Below are 13,643 nucleotides of genomic sequence, written 5' to 3'. Positions count from 1 at the left end.
ATAATACCCAGATTCTTTACCGAGTCGCCTTGTTTAATTGTTTGGTTGTCAAATGTTAAGGTGGTATTATTAAATAGCTGTCGGTGTCTAGCAGGACCGATAATCAGCATTTCCGTTTTCTTAGCGTTGAGTTGCAAAAAGTTAGCGGATATCCATTGTTTAATTTCATTAAGACACGCCTCCAGCTGAATACAATCCGGCATGTTGGTCAGCTTTAGGGGCATGTAGAGTTGAGTGTCATCAGCATAACAGTGAAAGCTAACACCGTATTTGCGTATGATGTCACCTAGCGGCAGCATGTAAATACTAAAGAGTGCAGGGCCAAGAACCGAACCCTGGGGAACTCCGCACGTTACCTTAACATAGTCCGAGGTCACATTGTTATGGGAGACACACTGCATCCTGTCAGTAAGATAAGAGTTAAACCAAGACAAGGCTAAGTCTGACATCCCAATACGCGTTTTGATACGCTCTAATAAAATATTATGATCAACAGTATCGAAAGCGGCGCTAAGATCAAGAAGCAGCAACATAGATGACGCATCAGAATCCATCGTTAGCAATAGATCATTAGTCATTTTTGCGAGTTATTTGCCCTGAAACCGGATTGAAAAGGTTCACAGAGATTGTTAGACGCTAAGTGTTCATTTAGCTGCTGTGCGACAATTTTTTTCGAGGATTTTCGAGATAAACTGTAGGTGGGACACCGGCCGGTAGTTTACCATGAGGTCAGGATCGAGGTTAGGTCTTTTGAGTAGAGGATGAATAACCGCTTTTTTGAATGCTAGGGGAACAGTGCCAAAGGAAAGTGATACGTTTATAATATTTAACACTGATGGACCTAATAATACAAGAAGCTCCTTGATAAGTTTCCCAAGAATTGGGTCAAGTAAACATGTTGTTTGTTTTGTCCCATTTACACATTTTAACAATTCCTCCAATGTTATTTCATCAAAGAGAGAGAAACTATTTTGGAGGGCAGTGTCCGTCGTATATACAGTCGTATCTGTGTTAATAGAACACAGTTGTAGCTGAGATGCATTGTCTTTAATCTCTTTTCTAATGACTTCAATTTTCTTATTAAAGAAATTCATAAAGTCATCTGCTGAGTGGGTGGAGCTACTGGGAGGAGTCCCTTGTTGGGTTAGCGATGCTACTGTACTAAACAGAAATTTAGGATCATTTTTGTTGAGGTGGATGAGATTTGAGTAATATTTAGCTTTAGCTGAGGTAAGCATGCGTTTATAAGTTATTAAACTATCACTCCATGCTTGATGGAAAACCTCAAGTTTAGTCGCACGCCATTTGCGTTCCAGCTTTCTACATGATAATTTCTGGGCTTTAGTTTCTTCTGTAAACCATGGGGTACGCCTTTTAGGGGCCCTTTTTAGCTTTAGCGGTGCTACACTATCAATGGTGTCGCGTAGGGCGTCATTAAAGTTGTTAGTGAGGTTATCAATAGAGCCCACATAATTTGGGAATGGTGCCATTACCGAAGGCAGTAGGTCAGTAAGAGTCGTCGTTGTGGCAGCATTAATGTTGCGGCTGCTATAGTAGTTATTATTATTATTATTAGTTTGTTGACAATGAGTCAGAACTTCGAATTTTATAAGGTAATGATCGGACATTACTTTAGTGTACGGGAGTATCGTAACTTTGGAGGTGGTGACACCCCTGACAAGCACTAGACCTATCGTATTACCGTTGCGATGCGTGGGTTCATTTATTATTTGTGTAAGACCACAGCTATCAATTATAGTCTGGAGCGCCACGCATGGAGGGTCCGATGGGGTATTCATATGGATATTAAAGTCCCCCATTATGATTATATTGTCAGCGTGCGTCACTAGATCAGCAACAAACTCTGAGAATTCACTGATGAAGTCCGAATAGGGCCCAGGGGGGCGGTAGATAACAGCCAGGTGGAGAGGCAGCGGTGTGACAAACCTCAAAGTGAGCACCTCAAACGAGTTATATTTATTATTTAGATTAGGTGTAAAATTATAGTTTTCATTGTATATTAGTGCGACACCCTTTCCCTTTTTAAGAAGACGGGCAACATGTGCATTGGTATAGTTAGGAGGAGATGCCTCATTTAGCGCAAAAAAATCGTCTGGTTTGAGCCAGGTCTCGGCGAGACCAACGACGTCAAGTTTGTTGTCTCTAATGACTTCATTAACTAATAACGTTTTGGAAGATAATGATCTTATGTTTAAAAAGCCCATATTATAGGTAGTGGGCTGTTTTGAGGATTGTTTGTTGAAATTATCCGAAGTAGCAATATTAATAATGTTGCGTTTATTATGCGTAGTGCACTTTAAATAGTTTCGACCATATCTAGGAATTGATACGACGGGGATTTTCAGATTGTCTGCTTGATGTTGCGATAAACTGAACGCATCATAGTTAGCCACCTCAGTACAATGTGTGACTGCCTCTGACACGGTCACAAAAGAAAAAACATTATGTGAGTTGTGTTTTATTCTAAGAGAATTGCTATGTGTGCAGGGATTATCCAGCCTGGCGCCGGCTAGTTCTAGTTTAAATGACTTCTTACCCGGACACTCCACGCTTCTTTGGTTAGCTTTTCTCTTTGTTGTTAGCCCCGCTCGGCATCCCCGCTTCTGCATCCGCTCACACCGCTTACGTCGCCTCCATTGGCGGTTCCCGCTAATACTTGACTCCGCTGCTACAAAGGCCGCTCGATGTAGCCCGCGAAGTATTCCCATGCTAGCGAGGAGGTCCACCGTACATGCATCTTTCAGTCTATAACGACCCGATCCATCCACATCCAGAATTGTCTGTCGGTCGTATGTGATCACTAAGTGTCCACGCTTTGAGCCAGCCATGAAATTGACAGAAATGACGGGTGTTTTTTGCCAAATCGCTCTACACTCCCAAGAGCGTTTGCAAGCCGCTGCCTTTAGGGCGCCGCCATCTTGCCAATCATGTGTTGCCTTCATTATAAAACTTATATAAGGCGTAAACATTTTTGCGGCTCCAGACAAATTCCATTCATCCATCCATTTTCTACCGCTTATCCCTTTCAGGGTCGCGGGGGTTGCTGGAGCCTATCTAAACTGCACATGGGCAAAAGGCGAGGTACACCCTGGACAAGTCACCACCTCACTGCAGGGCCAACACAGATAGACAGACAACATTCACACTCACATTCACACACTAGGGCCAATTTAGTGTTGCCAATCCAGACAAATTATTGTTATGTATTTTTGGTCTAATATGGCTCTATAAATATTTTAGGTTGCCGACCCGTGGCTTAGACCAATGGTTCTTAGACTTTTTTCACTAAGAACAAGTTCAGAAAAAAAAAACATAAAGGTCAACGTTAAAATACAGTAGCATAGTAGGTGTAATTATTCATTAAAAACAAGGCAGAGGTTTTATTTAACAAGTAGATTTATGATTTTTGGCCACTGTAATTGTACACACAATTTGAACAGTAACACTGTATTTGAATATTTTATTAGATGATTATTTGACATACCAGTACATGGGGCGCGCATGCCACAGTTTGAGAATCACTGGTTTGGTTTAAGCAAGTCATATTCATGGCAGCGCTACCGATACAGCGTTTTACAGATCGCCTGCTGCATGTTTCTTACCATCCGTAACACTCTCTGAGTCACAGCCGGTGAGTAAAGGGGTGGGCCTGTTACACAGTGCTGTGTTGCGCTTTTAAAAGGAAAACATGTCAGTTAAAGATTTCAAATGCTTCCGTCTCCTATATTGCCTATGCCTACCTGAATCATCCGTGTTCCGAACTGAAAATACGACTGATTGTTGGGTTACAGTAAATTGCAGGGGTTTGTGCACCTGACATGTGCTCCTGCGAAACATCACCCCCCACCCCTCCAAAAAAAACAAAAGATTTTGCATGAATCCCAACAGCCTCATTTTCAGGTCAGAAAAGCCAGATTTCCATTTTTTTTCCCAGACAAATCACACCGCTGGAAAAGCCCCCCTGTGTGTTTATGTACAGTCATGGTCAAAAGTGTACATACACTTGTAAAGGACATAATGTCATGGCTGTCTTGAGTTTCCAATACTTTCTACAACTCTTATTTTTTTGTGATAGAGTGATTGGAGCACATACTTGTTGGTCACAAAACACATTCATGAAGTTTAGTTCTTTTATGAATTTATTATGGGTCTACTGAAAATGTGACCAAATCTGCTGGGTCAAAAGTATACATACAGCAATGTTAATATTTGGTTACATGTCCCTTGGCAAGTTTCACTGCAATAAGGCGCTTTTGGTAGCCATCCACAAGCTTCTGGCAAGCTTCTGGTTGAATTTTTGACCACTCCTCTTGACAAGATTGGTGCAGTTTAGCTAAATTTGTTGGTTTTCTGACATGGACTTGTTTCTTCAGCATTGTCCACATGTTTAAGTCAGGACTTTGGGAAGGCCATTCTAAAACCTTAATTCTAGCCTGATTTAGCCATTAATTTACCACTTTTGACGTGTGTTTGGGGTCATTATCCTGTTGGAACACCCAACTGCGCCCAAGGGCTGATGATTTTAGGTTGTCCTGAAGAGTTCGGAGGTAATCCTCATTTTTCATTGTCCCATTTACTTTCTGTAAAGCACCAGTTCCATTGGCAGCAAAACAGGCCCAAAGCATAACACTACCACCACCATGCTTGACGGTAGGCATGGTGTTCCTGGGATTGAAGGCCTCACCTTTTCTCCTCCAAACATATTGCTGGGTATTGTGGTCAAACAGCTAATTTTTTGTTTCATCTGACATCAGATAGACAAAAATAAGACCTTCTGAAGGAAAGTTCTGTGGTTCTATTGCTAATGCAAAAAAGACCATTCCCTAACACGCCAGCACAAGTCCCAATGACTAGTTTCCCGTTGGCTCAAGATTGCCAAAATACTACCATCTGGTGATGGTATGACCCCACAAAGGACTAAAGGAAGTCAGCTAAGTGAACCACTGCACAGTCCCTTGACAGTGTGTTGGTTCATGCAATAAAGATGCATGCACTCACACTTACCCAATAACACACGGACACACACAGCTATACACTTTGTTTGCAGACCTAACATTTGAAGGACTGCTCAAAGGCTACTCAAAAACATTTGCATTCAAATATTCATTAGTGTTCATATACGTGCGTGTGTCCTGCCTCTTGGCTGCACTTTATAATAGCGGCATCTTTCTCTCCCTCTCCCACTGTGACGCACACACACACACGCACACACACACACACACACACACACACACACACACACACACACACACACACACACACACACACACACACACACACACACACACACACACACACACACACACACACACAAAGAAAGAAAGAAAGAGGGAGCGAGGGCGAGAAAGAAACCTATCAACAGTCACTGAGAATTCCCTCTTTCTTGCAATAGCTCTTAGTTACCATGGGAACCAATAAAAAGAGCATTTTGAGATGGGTAGTGTGTGTGGGAGAGGGAGCATCAGAGAACAACACCGAGCAAATCAGACAGACAGGAGTAGCACAGGAGAGAAAGGATGAGAAGTCGCTACATGTAGAGGGAAAGAGGAAAGGTGGATATGCGAGGCGGCGGAAGGCGAATTGAGAGGCAATGGAGGGAGTGCAAGTGGCGCTGTATTATTTAAGGGGGTCTCAACCTGTCTAATGAGCTTGGTCTAAATGCCCCCAAGACCTGGCCCCAGACAGAGAAATAGGAAGGGAAAAAGAACTGCCCAAAGTATGTGATGAAACTAGTCAATGTGGAGCAGAAGACACGGGAAAGGAATCAATTGGAAAAGGTGGAGAGCAAAACAAAAAGCATTCACACAGACTCACATCTGAACAATCTAATGAGATCTGAATTTCGAAAAGTATGCAATATGCTCAGCCCAAAAACATTTTGATTTGTCTTTTATTAGATTGTGCCGGTCTAGATCAGGCCTGGGCAATTATTTTGACTCAGGGGGTCAAATTTAAAGAAAAAAATGTGTCTAGGGGCCGGTATATCTGATTTTTAGAAACACTAATACAAAACCTCACAATAATGTCTGATTGGATGCTAAAACGGTTGTGACAGACCGCTGGCCCCACTATGGACTGGACTCTCACACTATTAAGTAGATCCACTCGACGCCCATTGCACCGGGGGGGTCCCACATCTGCGGTCCCCTTCAAGGTTTCTCATTGTAGCCCATTGGGTTGAATTTTTCCTTGCCCTGATGTGGGATTTGAGCCGCCGTTGTGGCTTGTGCAGCCCTTTGAGACACTTGTGATTTAGGGCTATATAAATATACTTTGATTGATTGATTGATTGATTGATTGATTGAACAAACTAAACGAAATTAAAAAAAATTTTACTGAATGAGACACCCAGAATGTACATGAAAATAAAGAATGTGGGTTTTACAATATTAACTAAGAACGATAAAACACTGAATATTGACAACATATGAACGTCACACCCCCTCTCGATCGACATAGTTTACAATCAAGCGAAACGCAACAAAAATGCAACAAACACAGCGAAATATGAACGCAAAGTGTAAAAAAAAAAAACCCCACCTACAATCTGATGTATCTGATATATCACTAAGCTTTAGAACTTTGCTGTAAAAATCTCCTTCCGCGTCTGTCCCTGACACCCGCATTACAGGCTGGCTACTCTGGAAACACTCTGTGGAAACGCTCCCCACACACACTGCTTGGTGCCTCATCAGAGCTGCTGTGACTAAGATTACCATAGTAACTAATTAGATTACCATAGTAACTAGTATATCATGCAAAAGCTCAGATTCCAACTATTGAAATACTTTGTATAGTTCAAGACTTACGGTAATTTGAAAACATCACTGCACATCATAATAGTGGCTGCAGTTTCAATCTTAAAGATCTAAAAAAAAATATTTGGGAATGTCCATCGGGCCAGATTGAAAAGCTCAACGGGCCGCCTGCAAGTCTTGAGTTAATAATACACCAAGGGCCTGATTTACTAAAGGTTTGTGTGCACTAAAACATGTGCAAAGTTGACAGCACAAGCAAAGCTGAACGACTGAACATGTGCAAAGTGGATTGTGTCTGTTAAGTGAGCGGAATAAGGCATGCAATCCATTGTGTGTCTGTGTCTTAATTAATATGCAGAATATACGCTGATAATCAAAACAATGAAAATATAATTATTTAGCTTGCACAATGTGATTTATCAACACTCATCACCGTTTTGCGAGCACTATTTAGCGTTTTATTTTGTCCGTGCAAACTGTGTTACACACACGACTGCCGCTGCAAACACAGATAATTGGCAGAGAATCCTCTGTCATACGTGTGTGTGTCAACATATTTGCTAGTATGTCAAAAAAAACAAAAAAACATTAGACATATTGTCTATTCAGCAACATACTTTTAGAATTTTGTGGCTGCATGTTGGGTGAGTTAAGGAGTTGATCAAAACTAATTTAATTGCTGCGTTTTGGTGTCGACTGCCGTTTTTTTTTAATGCTGTTAATTTTATGATTTCAAATATATATTAACATGTCTCTTATATGAAAAAAAAACAATTCTTAAAGTATGCATTTTTTTGCATCTTGTGCACAAGTAAGTGCAGCCTCTCTGCCATGAGTGTACCTTGGGGGCTGAAAAAAAAGGTGAAAAAAGTGCGTTCCGCTGTAGATGCACTGCCCGACTGCTTCTAAAGTGCCTATAAAAAGTGGTAAATGTCTCCTGCTTGTTTGAAAACATAGAAAACACCACATAAAGAAGGAGCATGATAAAATAAAAGTGCAGTAAATGATCCAATGTCTCCGTGGTGACGCCCTGTGTAGTACACGCACAATCACTTGAGTTAGGCGGTTAGCACCACTTTTGATTTGTACACACAGTGTTGGTAGATCACACGCAAGACGCTCACTAATGCAATTTTATAGATTTCACACGGTGTTTAGTGTGTCGTATTAGGATTATAGTAAATCCCGCTCCAAGTGTGTTTGTATGTGAGTTACATTCCTGTTTTGCCTTCTTCTGCTTTCTCTCTCACCCCTAGTTGCCACATACTTGCCAACCTTGAGACCTCCGATTCCGGGAAGTGGGGGGTGGGGCGTGGTCGGTGGTGGGGCCGGGGCGGGGTGGGGGTGTGGTTGGGGGCGGGTCGGGGCGTGGTTGGGGGCGTGGTTAAGAGGGGAGGAGTATATTTACAGCTAGAATTCACCAACTCGAGTATTTCATATATATTTCATATATATCCCCACCTTCTACCATCCTAGTCACGTCCGTTGTGTCCTTGGGCAAGACACTTCACCCTTGCTCCTGATGGCTGCAGGTTAGCGCCTTGCATAGAAGCTCCCGCCATCAGTGTGTGAATGTGTGTGTGAATGGGTGAATGTGTAAATACTGTCAAAGCGCTTTGAGTACCTTGAAGGTAGAAAAGCGCTATACAAGTATAACCCATTTATCATTTATTTATCATATATATATATATATATATATATATATATATATATATATACATATATACATATATACATATATATATATATATATATATATATATATATATATATATATATATACATATATACATATATACATATATATATATATATATATATATATATATACATATATATATATATATATATATATATATATATATATACCCCGCCTTCCGCCCGATTGTAGCTGAGATAGGCTCCAGCGCCCCCCGCAACCCCGAAGGGAATAAGCGGTAGAAAATGGATGGATGGATATATATATATATATATATATATATATATATATATATATATATATATATATATATATATATATATATATATATATATATATATATATATATATATATATATATATATATTTTATTATACATATAAATAAAATAAATACTTGAATTTCAGTGTTCCGGAGACTATCCACTAGATGGCAGTATTGTTCTGCTTAAGAGTGTCACAACATTGCTGTTTACGGCAGACGAACTGCTTTACGGTAGACGAAAACGTGACTGCTGTTGCTGTGTTTTGTTACCGCGCTGGGAGGACGTTAATGAAACTGCCTAACAATAAACCCACATAAGAAACCAAGAATTCTCCCTCGATCATTCTACAGTTATAACGTGATTGGGCAGGCACGCTGTTTATATCGTGGGAAAGCGGACGTGAAACAGACTGTCGCAGCTGTCCCCACTCAGGTCCGCATGGAGCTGGAGGGGGCGTGGCCTCCAGCTCCGGCTGAATTTTGGGAGATTTTCGGGAGAAAATTTCTTCCGGGAGGTTTTCGGGAGAGGCGCTGAATTCCTGGAGTCTCCCGGAAAATCCAGGAGGGTTGGCAAGTATGAGTTGCCATGACATGGAAGACAAGAACACAGAGCACACCTGTGGGCAATCGCCTCCTGCGACTTCAGCTGCTCATACATGCTTATCGCCTGGTGTCCTTACCTGCACAAAGTCCAGGTTGACCTACTCCTTGCCAATACAGAGGCATACCTCATCTTGTGAGTACCTCAAATTGTGAGTTATTTGAGTTTAGAGTTATCTTTTTGTAATGCTTTAAATTACGATCAAAATTTGAGTTACGAACATTTCCTCCACTGGTTGAAGTAGTATTTGTGCACAGCTGTATTTTCCATTGTATGGGTAAATTATATGGAGTTGAATCACTAAATGTATGTTTACCTGCTGTCACCTTGCTTTTGCCTGGGCACAACCAATTAAAATGAGCTCGTAGTGTATATAGCTATATTTTTTGTGGCTATATCTGGTCTGTGCAATTATTGTGCAATGGCCATATCAAGCAAACAAACCGCCATGAGCCAGAGATCGACACATTCCTGCCCTCTAACCACCGAAACTGACAACATGAGTGCAACGACGACACCAACCGAATCAGAAAAACTAAAATATTAAAAACATGTACTACTATGTAGAAGACTTGGCGAAGTGAAGCACCATTAGTCTGCATCCCCCCAAAGCAGAATTCAGCTTCTGAGCCAAAACAACATACCTACAGTGGACATTAATCCATGAAAACATTGACAAGCTGCCAAATCGTTTGCCTGACATGTTTAAAAAAAACAATTCTACATACTCTACAAACTGGACAAGTGAGCATTAGCTTTGTCTTATGCAGACATCTGTTGTTGTCAACTCCGACCTCTCCAGTCCATCACTCAAAGAGGTCTGTGCGCAACATACAAAACCATTTCCTAGCTCCTATTGTTACACAAGAGAGAGTCAGAAATAGTGTCGCCAGATCTCATGAGAGAAACAATCACTCAGCTCAATGAATACAGGGGCCTAAAATGGCTTATGATAGGCAGACACTGGACGGAGGAGCAGCCTGTAGTAGACACTGTATTAGGCTGGTCCCCAAAGGTAAATACTGTACAATATTAATACATAAAACTACTGTAGTTGTTTGCAGTACAGTTTAATTTTCAAAGAGTATTTTTTTATGTTTAAGTTGTTTTTAATTTTTTTAAGGCATGCTACATGTTAACATCGGGGTGATGGTGCAAGCATGGATTAAATTGATTTAATTTCAATGGGCGTAGCTTATTTAAGTGTTTTTAAAATATTAATACAACTTTTGGAAGAAAATATGCAATTGCCAGACTTGGAGGATGTTCATTCAGTTGTTTAATTTCATTCACAAAAATTAAATAAAAATAAAAGTACTTAACAGACATGACACACAACTATAATCATTTTAAATGGCCTTTTTCTAGCCTTAGGAAAAATAACAAAATAGCATGTGGTAGTAACAGACTAATTTTAGATGAAGCAGAGTGGGAAAAAAATATAGAATCAATTATCTGAGGAAAATGTTATGGAATCATAAACAAACTACAAAATACCACTTGTACTTTGTTAGCTTTTATAACCGCTTGCAGTCTCTGAGGCCTGAACCTAAGGAATGACAAATAGTCCTCTTTATCAGTCTTGCTCCAACGTGACAATTGCTGCTGTCAGATCAGCTTTGTAGGTTGGAGTCATGTCATGGATCATTTTCTTCAACTTCCCAATAGATTTGCAATTGGATTTAGATCCGGACTATTTGCAGGATAGGTCATTGACCTTATGTATCTTTCGTAAAGGGATATTTTCACAGTTTTTCATCTCTGGTAAGATGCATTTTCATATTCAAATGCTTGAACCAATTTTCCACAATGCTCCTGATTTTCAAGAGGTGAATGTTCAATTGTAGTCAAAAAACAGTTGCATGTTTCATCATACAGGTGAAACTCATAAAATTAGAATATTGTGTAAAAGTAAATTCATTTCAGCAATAAACTTCAAATTTGAAACTAATACGTAATATAAACTCATCACATGCAAATTGAGATGTCAAGCCTTTATCATAATTTTGATCATCACGTCTTAGTTTTTAAAGACTGTAAGGCTTGACATATATTGAGTTGTATGTTATGCGTATGATAGTTTCACCTTGTAAATCTAAACAAACCATTTTAATGTTTTAAGTTTCACCAATATATTTCTAGAGAGATGACAAAGATTCTGAAATGTTTTGAAAATGTTACTAAATGTTAGATTCTTGTGTAATTTCCACATGTTTTATTTTGTTATATTCTACAGAATATTATTTTTGTAATATTTATTTTTTCTGCTATTTTATGTACTTTTTTAAATTGTTGCCTTTGTAGGGCCATGTTACCTCAAAACTAAACAACATTAATGCTAATCCACCTTTTTTTTTCCAAATAAGAATGGATAATATAACTGATAAAGAACCGAGTCATTAAGCAGAATTGAAAAAAGAATCGGAACCAGAAAAATCTTATCAATTACCATCCCTACATGCAGCCCCATATCCTCACACCATTGTCATCAGTGGCTGTAGAAATTTGCATGTTATGTTTGCAAGTTATCTTCATAAATCTAATTGGAACGGCACCTAACAAAAGTGCCAACATCACCTTGCCCAATGCAGATTTATGATTCATCACTGAATTTGACTTCTACCCAATCATTTATAGTCTGATTGCTTTTCTTTAGCCCATATTGAAACTTTTCATTTAGCTTTTTAGTATTTAAATTCAATTTCCTTTGGACAGTTTCTTACAGTTCGGCCAAAGATGAGGACTCCAGTCTATTTCCGCCCATTTGTTATTCACTTGTTATGCTGTACATTTTGTTTTTGTTTTTGTTTTCTTTCACTTTTCTGTCATGACACTGTGCTTTGATGTTTTCCCTGGTCTACCACTATGCTTGCCTTTTACAACCTTCCCATGTTTTTGTACTTGGTCCAGATTTCAGAAGTATTTTTTAAGAGGTTTGATAATCCTCTCCTTTGTATCAATTGACATCTCTCATGTTGTAACCATGATTCATGTCAATCCACCTTGTGCAACAGCTCTTCAAGGTATGAACACTCTTTTTAACTGCATACTAATGGAAAGATTTAATCTAATGCAGTTATAAGCTTTGGAAATGAACATTTTGTGTGTTTCCATCATCTTTTTCTCAGAATTCAGTGGTTCTAAATTGTTTTACTCTGCTCTTGTGACGATCTGTCACTTAATTTCTGTTTGTTTCTTTGTTTTTGTATTTACTTCTCACCAGTGCTCTTATTTTGTTCCATTTCCTGTTTGTCTCTGAGCACTGTTTGATCACTCACCTGCCGTTGATTGGCAGGCGGTCTACACCTGCTGCCAATCAGCGTGTCCTATTTATGCCTTGTCTCGAGCACTGCTCACTGCTCGAAGGTCACTTTATGTTGTGGAACGTTTACGTGCAAGACTGCTTCCTTTCTGTGGCCTTCAGGGATCCCAAGAAATTGCAGCCATGCGAGTTCCTCACATGGCTGCAATTTCTTGGGACCCCAAGATGCAGGAACCAGGAGAGCGATGAGGTAAGATGCTTTTATTATCAACAGAAAGTATTTTTGCATTTACTTTGTTACTTTGTATTTGCTCTGTGTTCCATAGTCTTCCTCCTGTTGTTTTTCTTAATCTTAATTTCTTCATGGCACTGGCTGTCCCCTCTAGTGCAATTGCTTTGTGTTTTCCCCCTGTGCTTGAACATTAAAAACTTTAAAATGCACAGCTACATCATCTGCTTCTGTGGTCCATTCGGATACTAAAGGCAACAATGGGCCTTTACTACTGTACAACACAGTCATTCTCTCTTAGCTCTGTTACACCTTTGTTTCTTATCCAAAACCGATAATCCAAAGAAAATGTGCTTTGTTGTGTCTTTGACAGGAAAAGATTAAACAACACCGGAGAGTCGTGTTTTTTGTGGAGAACGGTGATGTGTTATGTTGACAACTATGTGGAAACGGATATAAATCTCAGGTCGGAGGGGTTTTCGCTAATTTGAGTGCACATATAATTGTTATAACATGCAGATCTATAGTTTGTTCGTTTTGTTGGAAATATTTAAAAAGAAATGTAAATAATTGGTAATCAATCAATGGTCTCAATACTCATTATAAAGTAGTGCATAGTCATTTTCTTATGATGATTTAATCGACATTTAAAATACTTTTAGGCAAATAGCAGATTTTGCCCCGAGGTCACATTTATAACCTGTTTTTTTCAGTCTGTCTGCAAGATGTTCGTTTGTGGGGGCGTTCCCAGATTGCAATTGAAACCACTTTCCACCTTCTCCAAAAGTATCATAATTCTTCTTCTGAAA

At 39.6% G+C, this 13,643-nt stretch overlaps 1 protein-coding gene across 1 annotated transcript in view; it reads right to left on the bottom strand.

The window, feature by feature from the left end:
- LOC133633672 (CUB and sushi domain-containing protein 1-like) overlaps positions 1–13,643 on the bottom strand; it is a 1,183,208-nt gene that overhangs the window by 179,698 nt on the left and 989,867 nt on the right. The window lies entirely within an intron of this gene.

This window comes from Entelurus aequoreus, linkage group LG02 (assembly GCF_033978785.1).
Source record: "Entelurus aequoreus isolate RoL-2023_Sb linkage group LG02, RoL_Eaeq_v1.1, whole genome shotgun sequence".
In the NCBI taxonomy this organism is placed as follows: Eukaryota; Metazoa; Chordata; class Actinopteri; order Syngnathiformes; family Syngnathidae; genus Entelurus; species Entelurus aequoreus.
Note: the sequence above shows the minus strand (reverse complement) of the source record. Positions and strands in the feature narration are given on the sequence as shown.